This window comes from Nymphalis io, chromosome 3, assembly GCF_905147045.1.
Source record: "Nymphalis io chromosome 3, ilAglIoxx1.1, whole genome shotgun sequence".
NCBI classification, from domain to species: domain Eukaryota; kingdom Metazoa; phylum Arthropoda; class Insecta; order Lepidoptera; family Nymphalidae; genus Nymphalis; species Nymphalis io.
In genome coordinates, this window is record NC_065890.1 from 12,868,056 (window position 1) to 12,883,812 (window position 15,757).

Sequence of the window (15,757 nt, forward strand, 5' to 3'; positions counted from 1 at the left end):
ATAAATCGCGAGAATTAATTTACCTTATAATTAAGTTGAAAATTTATAAGTTTTGTAATGTCGTTCTGAGGGCCCTTCCCATTCCTTCTCCAAAGGGAATTTAGAAAAAGATTTACGGATATATTCGTCAACTTATCTATATATATAAAAAATACCCGATTCACATATCAAAGAACAGCTAAAATTACTGAAGCTAGGACCATGAAAATTTGCACACGAGTTTTTGTACGCAGTAGGTAAGTATTACGGAAGGATTTTGGAAAATCGAAGCCCTAAGATAGTATAAAGGGGATAAAAGATTGTATGGATATCATTCATTTTTGAAGAAAGATTAATAATTAATATCAATTCGGAATTACGATGCGAGCGAAGCGGTGGATAAATAGTGTATGTAACACAAGTACATAAGAATATATTAGCAGTTTTAGTGTTGAGAAGAAATCACAAATCATACTGAAAATTTATATATTTGAATCCGTTTATTTTACCGAGGTTATAAGTACCCGTTTGTTATTCGCAGATCTAAGTGCCTTACTCATTGCCTTTCTTAAAAAAATCCATTCAACAGTTTTTAGCATAAAGCGAAGTGATTATTACTAAATAATAATACAGATCTGTTCCACAACAAAAGTGCAATTTTGGGCATAAAAAGTAGTCTACTACTATCCGTAACGCATCTTCGTGCTTTAATTCCTTTCGTTGACTGCGATGAATAAAAAACTGTCATACCTTTAATAATTATTATTTTATTTATAAAAGCTTAATTAAAATAGTTACTATTTTACAAATAATTATAGTGTGGAATATTCGCACCGTTTCTCCGTTAAATCGCAATTTCGCTGGAAATGAACCAGCCCTACTGGCACAATGCAGAGACCGAGGGATTATGGGTCCCAACATCGAACTATAAGGGCATCTGCGTTAACAATAGTCCCCGTTCATAGGAATCAGTTTTAGTCTATCAGGTATTTTGCAATTGTAACGACTAATTCTAGAGGGCTCAATACGAGCAGGACCTTCGATGGTGACAAAAGCCCTTTTATTATGTAATTAAGAAATTATTATCATTTTATTCAGAGCATACAATTTAAAATAGTTAACCTATAAATACAACGGTATTAATTTCCTCGTCAAGATATAAATTATTCAGTTTAATTAACATAATTAATTATTCACTGTGATCATTAAATCAGAATAAATGAAACTATTATCTTTGTGGAATTACGACACGTTCTTGTTCCATGATTTTCATGATTGATTTAATCATGAAACGTGAAAGCGCAAAAAGCAAAGCTTAATAATATAATTGTATAATCCATTTAAAAATATAAATGATTTTTAATAACATAATAATTATTATAATTAAAATACCAGTCTAGTCTAGCAACCCGTTTGCCGATTTTCTTTTTTTTACCATTATCTATGACATATATAGGTACATAAACTGTTGCTTACATTTAGTATTGGAAATAGCTTAGACAGAATTCGCTTCTAAAGCACGATATTTATATGTCGAAAGATGTATAATATTATACTTAAATACTTTTATGAAATTGTAATCGTCGCAAGAAAACTATGCATTCAGTGTTTGCTTTCAAATGTACAAAAAATGTTTCTAGTTTTAGTACATAATTTATTAATTTATGTAACATTCGCTAGCAAACTTTTAATAAATAAATATAATATATTCAATACTATATCGAAATTATTATACATTTTATAATTATACATTTTTAAGAATACACGCGTCGAAATAGTATCACCATAAGTCGCTTGTCAACAATTGACGGTGAGTAATGAAGTGAATTCCTACAGAAAAGTACTTTGGGATAATACAGAATAACCATATCAATAACTAAACAAAACTATCATCTTTATAATAAAAAATGATTGAGGAACACTTGCTTTGGATTATTATAAAGAGAGAGTATTATTGTAAAGAGATCCAGCTATCATATTTTTACTTCGTTGTTCGTTGCTTTCATTGTTGACAGATATAAGTCATTTGCTTTCAGTGAAATGGTGGTAGCGTACATCTCACCATTCTACGAGATCACGACATGATTTTAATTTGATTCATGATATTATATGTAACTTATGTCGTTTGCAAAATGGCTTAACTTCTGTGTACCTACTTAATTGCTCAATATTTAATATTTTTTGGTAACTGTGGATTAATGCGTAATTTTAAAATATAAAATGTGTGGTGAACGTTGAAAAAACTTCATTTCGTCGAGATTAAAAATACAGTCCGATGAAAACAAGCAGATTTCTATAACTTTTATTAAAAAATGAAATATTTAATAAGCAATTTATTTTTTAATAAGCATTTGACGCAGAATTTTTTTTTTAACCTTATGCCCTAATTGGCCTTAGAGATATATAAGTCCAAGCACCAATTTCGTGGATCTTTTAAAGTCAAAAGAAACGAATTTTCCTCTTCAATTCGCCGTGACGATCCTTATTGGAAAAGTTTTCGATTCTAGGATGTCTGATTCTTGTAATAGCGCAATTCTAAGTCACTGACACGATTTCTTGCTTTATTAATTCCTGGGTTGATATATTTGAATAGTACAATGTTTGCAGATTCCCCGCAAAGGTTCGTTTGATATTCTTAAAAACAGTTTTAATATGATTTATGTTATAAAAATCCTTATCAAACTAGGGATTAACATATACAAGAAGAGATTACTGAAAATATGATTAGATAAAAACTAATGTATGAGAAAAAAAGTCTGTGATAACTCCTAAAAAAATGAAATAAATCTTAGGGAATGATAATGATGGTCTCCCCTTACTGTGTCTTCTATTTTTAAATTGATTATATCTACCAATATCATTAATTTCTGTAACGAGCTGATGAGTCGATTTAAATGAAAAGTATTTTTTACCTCTGCTTTCTGGACTTTGTGAAGTATAAATATGAATTGATCGGGATGGAAAAAAGGAGACAATTATAAAAAAACTTGATCAGGAAATTCCAGTCTATTTTTCGTAGAGCAAACATTATGACTAAAGATAATTTCTGACTGATCTTGTCGTTGATTTCAATAACATTAATAAACTTTTATATAATAATTTGAGTTAAATATTGTTGATGAAGTTCTAGGAACTAGGAATATCGAATGCTTATACATAAAAAAATATTTTTTACCAATTCTAAAACTTGGGTATTTGTGATTGGTATTAGTTATTTGTGATTCAACCAAATTCTGAAAAGGTATTAATATTAGTAGAATATTTTACTGGTATTAGTATAAAAACACAATCAGATATAATTACGTATGTTCGGAGTTGAAAAATAATAGTTCAATCATACTTTCGTTTTGAAGTTTGTAAGTTCTGATATAAAAATGTTGATATCAGCCGCAACTGCGGAATTTGAGTTGGATTTAAAAGATTTTATTGGGGGACAAGTGGCGGGTGTGATATTTCATAAAAGTTGAGTTCCGTCCAACTCTGGATACGACAGAGTTTTGCTTGCTTCAACTATTCTAGATTTAGAATATATGTGTTCGATTTCAACAGAATGTGGAAGATTCGGTAGGAAAACTTTATTCGTTTATAACGTGGAAATGTTTTAAAAAAAAATTGTTATCGGTCGGTGACAATTAGTCAGTACAGAGTACATTTACAAACATAAGCATTGAAATAAAAAAAGTTTGCCATTAGGTAAATAGTTGTCTTCGCTCATAGACGCTGAAACTGCAATGCAATCGTTGAATATATAATAATGATATAACTATATTACCTTATATCTGTACTTGTTACTTAATATAAATTGTTGTTATTTGCAGATTAATGAACAGATGAATGGGTTCTGTCTCTGATTATGTGTACTTGTAGGACAAAGAAAAGGTATGTGTTTGCATTTGTTTTTTAAAACGAAATACGTTACTTTGTATATTGTAACATCGTTATATTATATTAACAGTTTCAAAGTAATTGCGCACCTGAATACCAATATAACACCAATACCAACACCTAGTCACCACCTGGTGGTGGTAAGTAACTGTATGAGGTCAACTCTCTCATAAACAATGTACTTAATTACAGGGTAATGAGTCTAGATGCGCAGAGAGAATGCTATGATAACATTTTTGTTATTTATCAATTCAACTTTTCATACAAAAAATTGATACAAAAATAAATAAATTACAGATTTCCAGCTGATTTATACACGAAGTCGTTAAATTAAATGATGAAACGTTTTTATTGTCGTAACTTGATATTCGTTCATCGAAATTTCATTAATTGATGTAAAAAGTTCGTTTTTTTTTTATATTTAAATTTTCGCAATCTTGATATTTTATTTCATAAAAAATTGTCTTGAGTTATTAATACATTTTATTAAAGCTATTTTTAATGCATACTAATAAATGAGGAGACTTTTTTTGTAATGCCTGACTGAAATATTTATTAAACCAATATACATAAAACTAATACCGTAGGTTGGAATTTTATCTTCTTGTGATGTATAACAGACAGGTTAGATACTTAATGTCTATGATATTAATAAAACTGCATCGTTGGTCAAGTGGCTTGATATAAGGCCGCAGACCCGCAGGTCCTGAATTCAATTCCCAGGCCAATAAAAAGTTATTTTTCTGTTAGAACAGTCTCAGTAGCAGCCCGGAATCTGGAAGTTGGAAGTGTGTACATTCCTGTGCCTCAGAAAGCACGTAAAGCCGTTGATCCTGCGCCTGAACTCTTTCCGGTCGTGTCGGATTGCCGTCCCATCGGATTATGAGAGTTAGGGAATAGAGAGTACACCTGTGTTTGCGCACATACTTGTGCACTATAATATCTTCTGCGTTGTTGGCTAATCTCTCTTGAGATTGGCCTCCGTGACCGAAATCGATCTGGAGATCATTATTAATAAAATAACGCAATAGAGATGAACTGATTATTGTAAGACTGGCCGAATACCATCCAAACCATAGGAATCCAGAATCCTACAAACACCACGCAAAGAAAGTAAACTGGCACACATTCGGTCGTGAAATGTCAGTAACTGATATGCGACATTGACCGTAATAATTATAACATTACGCATCAAAATAGTATATCATCATAAGTTAGTTTTCAACATTTCACGGATGAGTAATGAAGTAAGTTCTTACAGAATAGTGTAGGACTCGACGACGTCAAAGGCAGACCCTTATTTAAATTGCAAATGAATACGATAAACGCGATAATGTTTTTAATTCTGAAACGTAGATTATTATGCTGCCTGGTAATAAATATGCAATAATAATGTATATATATTTATATTAAGTATAAAAAAAATGAACAACAAAATTGATTTTTACATTTAATATAAATTTTAAATATGTTTGCAATTGATAACATTCAGCTAATTGAAATATTATAATTATATGATAAAAGTTAGTGATATCACTTGTGACATTATAGCCGCGGGCAAGGTCATATGAATAACAATTTCGCATACTACTCACAACGCCTCCGTGGCGCAATCGGCTAGCGCGTTCGGCTGTTAACCGAAAGGTTGGTGGTTCGAGCCCACCCGGGGGCGACGTTTTTTTAGTTATTTTATTTTAAAATAATGTTATATTTTTTTTCCTGGTCCTGTATTCATAAAGTTTGACAAGCATTTATTTTATTTAGTGAATATGAAAATTATTTTTTTAATCGAACATTAAAGTATAGTTTCTTATATAATACATGTATAAAGTAATGCACATTGTATTAACACTGACGTTCACCTATTTTATGACAATTTTGACTTCACGATAAACTTATAAACTATTTTGTTTATGTTATAGGTCTACAAAACAAAATGACAATCAAAAAATTCAAATGATTACATTTCTCTTGATGTAGACACGACATGCGTTTTTGATTAAGTGCAAAAAAGCGTCTAGTCTGTGACAGCAACAAAGATCTAAGCTTATAAGTTTCTTTAATAGCTAAATAATTTAAACTATTGAAACAGTTTTTTAAAACTTTTTTTCAATGAGGCTATAGAACTGTCGGTAAAAATATCATAATTAAAACGAATACTATTATAAGAGAAACACATGCGGTATTAAGGCGAGTGGCTAAGTACATTTGTTCTAGAGGTAGAAAGACAAAAGGTCATACAATATCGTATGCGACTATTTGGACGAGGAATGGAAAACTGTATGCATTGCAGGATATCGGACGAGTCAATAAGTCCATGAAATTAGCTTGTTTAGAAAGATGATATCATTTATTTTCCTTCGAGTGTAAAGTAAGCTTGCTCTGTAAAAATTCAGTCTCTGTGCATACGATTTAAGTTCGAGACATTTATTATCGGTAAGGTGATATAAAAATCTCTTTTGAACACATTCAAGTCTATTTATGTGAACCTGATAGCAAGGGCTCCACACTACACTGCAATACTCCAGGATATTTCGAACTAAGGTATTAAATAAAAGACTATGAATGAAAAAAAAACTAAGAATCATTATCAAAATAACATTAATAATTTCGAGGAATAAGATGGGTTAAATCCCAGGCAAGCGCCACTGAAGTTTCATGTGCTTAATTTGTCGTAAAGGAAAACGTCGTTAGGCAAACTGCTAGTGTCGGATAAAAAACTTCTAGGCGTTTACCAAGCATTGGGGCAGTGTGGTGAAAAAAAGTTACAAACATGCTCATCAAAAAAAGAGGGGAGGCCTTAGCCCAACGGTAGGACTGTTACTATGCTTTTAATAATTTTAAACGTTTTTTGTATTTAAAAAATATATACTATTTTAGAATTTGAATTTTATTAAGTATTATGGATTTATGAAACTTGTTTCAAAAAACTTTTAAGAAATTAATGGCTAGATCCTAAGATATGATAGTTTCTTAGGTTTTCGATGCTTTTCAGATATTTTAATACACAACAATTTATTAAGTTGATTATATTACTGGTAAACAGCCCACAAACGCCTTTATTCTTACACTAAAAATGAAAAAATATTACAGTTTTATAGTAGTAATATAAAACGATTTTATTTCAATACCGAGAGTGAAATTTTATTGTTATATTATTAGTTATTTATCATGTTTAAATCTAATAAAAAATATGCTGCGAATTACAATCAACAATAAAAATGTTTTTAGGGAACTTATTTCTACAGGAACTTGACTATCTAACTTAGAGATCTTCAAAGTTCTTTCGTGTAAAGCAAAGTCTTTAGTCAGAACAAAAGTTAAAAGTCTAATCTAAATGTAACGTAAAATATGTCACGTGTACGAGAGCACATGTCAAAATAATTTAATCAAAATTAGCGCGTAACTTCAATGAGTTACGCTCTAATTTCGCTTAAATTATTATTAAAATTATACTGAATATTTATGAAGCTGCGTCAAGTCATGTGGCAGCTAACTACGCGTAAAGTGGTTTTCGGTTCGATTAATTATTGTTGATACATAACTACACCAACATCATTTTTTACATTAAATTAAAAATACACTCGTATCGAAACGTTTCGAAATTATATAGTATAATTTGTAAACATAGTCTAGTGAACTTAATTTAAATAATTTTAACGTTCTGTAATTCTAAAAGGATATTCTAACGTGTGTCTTTTTCTTTTTTTCGCTGGAAAAACGCATTTACGCGTTTCCCCCACATGAAGAACGCGTGAGACTTACTACAACTTATAAATTTTAATACGTTATAACTTTCGAATTTTTGTTTATTTTTTTTTAACTAATTTTAACTTAAAATAAAACTATTAAATATGTTCAGAAATTCTGTCTAGGTGGCGTTTTTAGCTATTAAAATAACATGGACGAATGTTTATTAAAGGTACTAGGGCACCACGAAACAGCAGCAAACTAGTCAAAACTTTCCTCTTACCATATTAATAAGGCTATCACATTGTTTTGCAAAAATATACGCGAGCAAGCTTTCAGACTTCACCCATTTATCATCAACATTCATCACAGAATGTTTTGTGAGAGTTTTCATATGTTTAATTTAAATAGAGGATTAATATTACATACAACTTTTTACCTTATGTTCATGGGATTAGTGAATATATCCGTGTGAATGTATTGTTTAACAGATTTGATACTATAGGGCAGCGTGTACAGGACATAATAATTCTACAAGGGTCATGTTTTAAAACGACAAATGTTGTTTATGAATAAATTTTCTGAAAATTTAACACTTAATATTAAATGATAATTTATTACATAACTACGTCTCTAGCAGAGTGGGTAATCCATTTTGACTGTTTGTATTTATGTACCTACATACATTAGGAACGTTACAAATGGGTAAATGTACCATTTACAATGTTAAATATGTAAATTGGTGACTTTAAGGACCAAAATCGTTCTTAGAGGAATAAATCTTATTGCTTAAATACTGTATTACCTCTGCTACGTTTAGTTTAGTGGCTAGTTTATAAGGATACAAAGGTATTACGTTCAAATCCCGAGTGTTTTCTGAACATTCTAGTGTCTTTATGCTAACTCAAAAAAACAATCGAACAGTACAACTTACATACGAGTATTATGAAGATAGTCTATTGGAAAGAATACGTGGGTTTTGGCTGAAGTTTACAGTTTAAAGGTTTTTCAAATTCATCTCATGCTACAAACCCCTGTTCTGCGTCACGTAGTTAAAACGTGAGGCAAAATAGTGTTACTATGATTTAAAAGAAACTAAAATAAACTTATTAACTAATATCCAACAATTTTATAACTCCCTAAATTGAATCAAATAAATTAAATCGTGAGACTACGGAGTAATTTTTAACTCGAATCGTAATTTTAATTATAATTCGAACAAAAAACTGCACCTGCCCTATTAATAACAACCTTGATAACGTCTATATTTCTAAACCCGAGTAAACGGTAACTTTTTTTTTTATTATTTCTATTACACAGATAGAGCAAAGAACACAATATAAGTGACATGTCCTTGATTAAAATAGTATAAAAGACGTCATACGTCATTTCAAACTTTACGAATTATTTTTTTGAATATTGAACTGTCACATTAACCAATAAATATTTTTTTTATTATTTTTGTATAGATAGCTTCGGCACACATATATATAATAATAATAATATTATCCTGGGACATTTTTCACACACGGCCATCTGATCCCAAATTAAGCTTGTACAAAGCTTGTGCTATGGAAACCAGACAAGTGATATACTACATATACTACTTTTATTTTGTAAATACTTATATAGATAATTACACCCAGACTCAGGACAAACAGACATATTCATGCACACAAATGTCTGTCCTGGGTGGGAATCGAACCCACAACCTTCGGCGTGAAAGGCAAGTGTTCTACCAACCACGCCAACCGGCTCGTCAAATATATACATGACCTAAAAATCCTTTTTATGGCAACCTAGAATAAAAATATTAAAAAAAAATAAAGTCAAGACTTTTAAGATATAACTTATTATTTATTCTTTCTAAAAAATAAATATCGACATCTATTTTATAATTGTTGGAAGTAAAAGGGACGATGAATTAATGCGAAATATAACATATTTAATTATAAATTATTAATTTGAAAAGCACATTATAACGAAACGTTTTAAGTTATATGTTTCGAATTCTATATATTTTAATAGGTATGTAGTATTTTAGATAAATATAATAAACTTGCAAGCGTCTTTACACATGATTTATGCTATTTCTGATCGTTATTTATTCTAAGGCGCAGTGTTGGAATCAAAACAAAAATGGCGTCCAAAATGGCTCTTAATTAATTAACTCGGCACCGCTACTGGAGGTCTATAGGGAATTTTTAACTATCTCCTTCCATCCATACCAGTGTGAACGAGAGGGAACATCTGATTTACTAATTAGACCACCCGCTGATACAATCCTTGATTATGAAGGATTAATTTTTATTAAGTTATTTAATGGTTTTAGTTTAGTGTTTTATTTTTAAAATAAGAAACTATATGCTATATAAATCTAACCCCCACGATAAAATTGCTGTCAGCCATGTTATATTACGGTGACGTCATTGAGCTATAGTGCATTTTAGAAGAATCTAGAACTTCCGAAACGTGAAACGTCAATGATATAAGCATATACTATACGATAAGTCAATTAGCCGCTATGTAATGTTTAAACATTTTTGTTATTGTTTTTAACTTCAAAATTTTCCTGTAACAAATACGGAACTATGGTTTTGCAAAATTGTACTTTAACCCTTAAATGATGAGTATTAATTGATAAAGGGTTAAAGACACATTTACGATGATGCACTATCATAGTTTCCTAGATATATCTATACTTCAACAAGTTCAGAGTAGTTTGTAATCAATAACTTGATTTCAACAAAATGTTAGCAATGTTAACTCCATGCTTACATTTTCTTAGCTATGTCACCCTTAAAATATGTTTATTAGCATTCATGACGTAACCTAGAAAGAGGTGGAGATGACCTGCTGACCAATTTCGGTCACGGCACAGGTGCTCGCTCTATTCCCTCACTTTTTCTCTCCATGGGACTATAATCCAACATGACCGGAGAGTTCAATGTATAATCAACGGCTTTAAGTTTTTTTCGAGCTATGCCTCGAATGTAACTACCGTATCTGACACCGGGCTGCTACCAAGAACAAAAAACTACTGCGAGAAAAACCTAATAATTTCTTATTTACCCGACATGGAACTTGAAGCCGAGACTCTAGAATTTGCTGACATATAAGCTAGCCACTAGACCATTAAGGCACTCTAAAAACAATGTTCAGTCATGCATTTATTGCGTGTAGTGCAATTGTTTACGGGTCGCCGTTTAGCAATAATCGCAGTTTCGATCTTGATCCTTTCGGCTATTTTCGTTTACATTCCTTTAAAGAGATCGACCACTTATTTCTTGCCCATCACCTAACATCAAATGGCCAATGGTTCTCGCATAGAAAAATATATACACGCGTACATAATAATCCGTAAAGGCGATCAGGTGAATAACGAAAATAAAAGAGCGCTTTGTTACGGAGTTATGGCAGTAACCTGGACACGAGCGCCATCTGCCGGCGACAAAGGATAGATTTATAGCTTACTTTCGTTAGAACAAGTTGTGTGCCACAAGTCATAGTCGATCATAGACCTTTACGCTGTATTCGATGGTTCGTATTCGTTGTTTGAGAGCTTGATTATTGAATTCAATTTTGAATAGTTAAATATATGTTTGATTAATTTTAAAACAATAATAAGTACTAAGCTTCCGGTCATAATTTCGTTCATATACGTCATATTCTGAAACACAGAATGCATTTAATTTAGTCTTTTCATATCACTATTCAAACATTTCATAAAAGCGTTCTTATTATCATGGTACTTATAAGGAGATGTTTTTACTTCGTTTCAATGTCTTATTTATATTTTTTTTTTTTTTTTATAGAATAGGAAGGCGGACGAGCATATGGGCCACCTGATGGTAAGTGGTCACCAACGCTCTTAGACATTGGCATTGTAAGAAATGTCAACCATCGCTTACATATCCAATGCGCCACCAACCTTGGGAACTAAGATTTTATGTCCCTTGTGCCTGTAATTACACTGGCTCACTCACCCTTCAAACGGGAACACAACAATATCAAGTATTGCTGTTTTGCGGTAGAATAATATGGTTAGTTATCGTTGGCAGAACACTCGATTCGATTCTACTTGCTTAGTCGAAATTTTGTATTTGTTGTCTCTGTTTTCGCCCGTTGCTTCGTCCACGTGTTAGAGGGGCTGGGAAAGAGTTGTTAGTATCCTTTGTTCTTTTCTATACCGCTAAAAACGTATATGAAAATTACGTGATGATCAGTTCAGTAGTTAAAGTATAAAAGCGTAACAAACAAATCAAACTCGCTTTTGCAATCATAATATTAGTTAAAATGAACATATTCAAGACTATATTGTGTTTTGAACACATAACAAAAATCGTTTAAATTGTACCAAACGGTCTCTGAAGATTAAAACAGCACACTCACACTAGTTCGCTACTTATATACGACATAAATAAGATATTGTAAAAAAAAACTTTATGTACATATACTTCTATAAACGTAATATATACAATGATTTCTATTGAATGTGTAATATTATTATAAATATTATTACATTATATGCACAAAACTATTATTTAGATTTATTTCATAAAATTGTTGTTTAATAAAATTACTTCAATCGAAATGAAGATGATGAATAAAATGAAACCCAATAACGCAAACACGCAAACTCACACACATATATACTATTATATATATTTTTCATATATCATATAATATATTTCATTAAAAGAAGTAGTAACAGCCTGTGAATGTCGCACTGCTGGCCTCCTCTCCTTTTTTTGCGGAGAAGGTTTGGAGCTTAGTCCACCACGCTGCTCCAATGCGGGTTGGTGGAATACACATGTGGCAGAATTTCAGTGAAATTTGACACATGCAGGTTTCTTCACGATGTTTTCCTTCACCGACAAGCATGAGATGAATCATAAACACAAATTAAGCACATGAAAATTCAGTGGTGATTGCCCGGGTTCGAACCCACGATCATCGGTTAAGATTCACGAGTTCTAACCACTGAGCCATCTCGGCTCTTATATTATATATATTATACATTTATTATTTAATTATCTTATATATTCGTTTTAATTATGATATTTTTACCGACAGTTCTACAGCCTCATTGAAAAAAAGTTTAAAAAAACTGTTTCGATAGATTAAATTATTTAGCTATTAAAAAAAACTTATAAGCTTAAGTCTTTGTTGCTGTCACAGACTAGACGCTTTTTTCACTTGCACTTAATCAAAAACGCATGTCGTGTCTACATAAAGAGAAATGTAATCATTTAATTTTTTTTGATTGTCATCTTGTTTTGTAGACCTATGAACATAAAATAAAAAAAAAATAAAAATTTAATTAGACATAATATATTTCGTTCCACTGTGTAATCTGTTTGATTTTGTATTGTATTTATCATCACTGTACAAAAATGAATTGTAACGCTGTTGATAACGAGATAAATATTGAAATGGTTTACGGCTGTTCAAAAGCGACATATCTAGTAAGACCTAGATAATGTGTTTTGGAAAAAAAAAACTAACAAAAACAACTTATGTTACAATATCCATATTACATCCCCGTAATCTATTTATAAAATAAGTATAAATTTCAAAGGGTTTTTGTTGTAAAAATTATATAAATGTTGAATATTTCAACAGTATTTAGTATGACCACTTTAAAAGTATTTCTTTTTAAATAAGTTAGTTTTATAGTACTTTTAGTATTTAGCAGTATTGGGTTTCGGAGTGAGTCAGTGTAATTATAGGCACAGGGGATGATGTTTAAAGTAACGTAAGCTTTACAAAAATTGTGTTGCATCGGTTTGAAATCGCAGTATGTTCATTCTCTTTTTACCTTTTTTTATGTCTCATAATTCTATCTGATTTTATATCACGGAATTGAAATTCTGGTAAGTTCATATACCTAAGTCGAACGAATGTTGTGCTACTAGAAATTCGGCATGTGTGCGTGACAGCCGGTGTAGAAATACATGCACCAATGTACATGTAGAGTTGGCAGGGTAATGAAAAAATCCTATTTTTTTTTATATAAATTCAAAAACAAATTTAAATCGTTAAATCATATACCATAGCTTAAAATGGATTTATTCAAATAAAAAATAAAGGTTTATTATTAGTTTTTTTATATTTATTTATTTAAATTAAATATTGTACTATTTTCGGCACGCTCAACCTACATAATATAATGGTATTAATAATGCTATGTAATATCTTTCAACGTAATTATATACTAGAAGACCATCAAAATAAATTTAATTTCAAGTAAAATTTATTACGGAAATATTTATACATTTTACCTTTCAGCAAAACTCAATACAATAATGATTTAAATACGTTAATATTTTCTTATAAAAACAAATGCATAAAACTCGTACACGTTGATTACATTTAAAACTATTACGCGAACAAATAAAAACTTCCAATTTAATTATTACGTATAAATTCAACCCAATTTACGTCACAACGTAAATATAGCAGGTATACAAAACGAATGAAACTATTTATGATGCAAGCTACGTATTGGCTAATTTAATTTGTATGCATGATGTTTTCAGTGTTTATTTTTTAAATAATACGAATGGATAAAAAACGTAAATGGAAAAGTATGTTAAATACGATAGAATAGTAATTATATCGTGTTAAATATACTTGATCGTTTACCACGTTACTGCGCATCTATTTTTTTTATATATTTTTTAAATATAATAGATAGGCGAGCAGTGGATCACCTGATGGTTAGTGATCCCACAGCCAATGTCCATTGGTGGTGGGCCTTACATAACCAATGCTAATGCAACGTCACTAACCTTGTAAACTAATGTGTTATGTCCCTGGTCGCTATAATTATATTGGCTCAGTTAAACTTCGAACCAAACATTACCAATTAAAGCTGTTCAGCAATAGAATATGCGGCGGCTGATGACTGTACATATTCAGACGGTTTTGCACATGGCATTATTTGAAAAAAAAAATACCTTAATTAACCTTAAGTAAAAACTAGACTTATTTACATTAGAGCCTTAAATAAATATAATTAAAATTTAAAATACTTACTGTACAAATGGTGACCGCGTGGAATGGTGGCAAGAATGCTAGCAGCATTTCCCCTTTGAATCGCAATTCCGAATCTCAGCTTATCTTATACCTTTAAATAAACAAATTCGTTAAGATCCCTTATTTGATAAAATTAAAGATCATACGTATCCTTCTAAGCTTTAAATTTATTTATTTGTAAATTTATAAATGTACATTTTATTAAAACATTCAATAAAGTATTAAATTAAAGCGTTTTTTATTGTATTTTCCAACATCGGATCTGTTAAAAACAGAGGCAGTAAGCGCTATTAACACTTATTCACAAACAACATTGAATACATTAATCTCCTCGTGATAGTCGGGCCAAACCCATTGAAGATACATCTTAAATTACATACATATTACACAAGTCAGGCAGTCTGTCCTGTTAATAGTTTAAAGTTTATTAATGTACGTTTTAAAACAATTTATGTGCACCATGTGCGCTGTAGCGACCATTAGTGCAGTTTTGTTAAAAACGTCTCGAGCATCGGATAGTTTAAATTATATATAAGTGTAGTAACGTAATTGCTAACCCGTTACATTCATATAGATTTAAGGACCTTTTCGTATTATAGAAATTTATATTTAGACGGAATTGTCTATTACTTTTTGTTTCGAATTGAAAATGCAGTGGTTCTGAGTATGTCGTAGTTGTCTTTGGTTCGTCTTAATTCTTATTTTCGATGTAGAATTTATTTGAACGAATGAGAAACCGAAACGAGCGGTAAAGTTGGAATAGTGACTAATAAAGGCTGTATTGTAAGGATTAATAGAATAATTAAATTTGATTTTAGAGTATATAAGTAGAGCCGAATTTGTGTGCAATATTTGTATGCGTGACGTTTGAGTGAAACGTTTCTGACGCAAAAAAAAAAAACAATTATTTTAAGCATGTAAGATATCTGTAGTGCTGATGATTCGTCCATAGACCTCGGTATGCACTGTAAAGTATATAATCAGATTTATTTTTTTTATATAGAATAGGAAGGTGGACGAGCATATGGGCCACCTGATGGTAAGTGGTCACCAAACGCCCTTAGACATTGGCATTGTAAGAAATGTCAACCATCGCTTATAGCCAATGCGCCACCAACCTTGGGAACTAAGATTTTATGTCCCTTGTGCCTGTAATTACACT

General features: G+C 30.9%; 1 non-coding gene across 1 annotated transcript; it reads left to right on the forward strand.

The window, feature by feature from the left end:
• Positions 1-5,462: 5,462 nt before the first annotated feature.
• Positions 5,463-5,536, forward strand: Trnan-guu (transfer RNA asparagine (anticodon GUU)). Its single transcript has one exon. It is a non-coding gene; the product is annotated as a tRNA-Asn (tRNA).
• Positions 5,537-15,757: the final 10,221 nt, after the last annotated feature.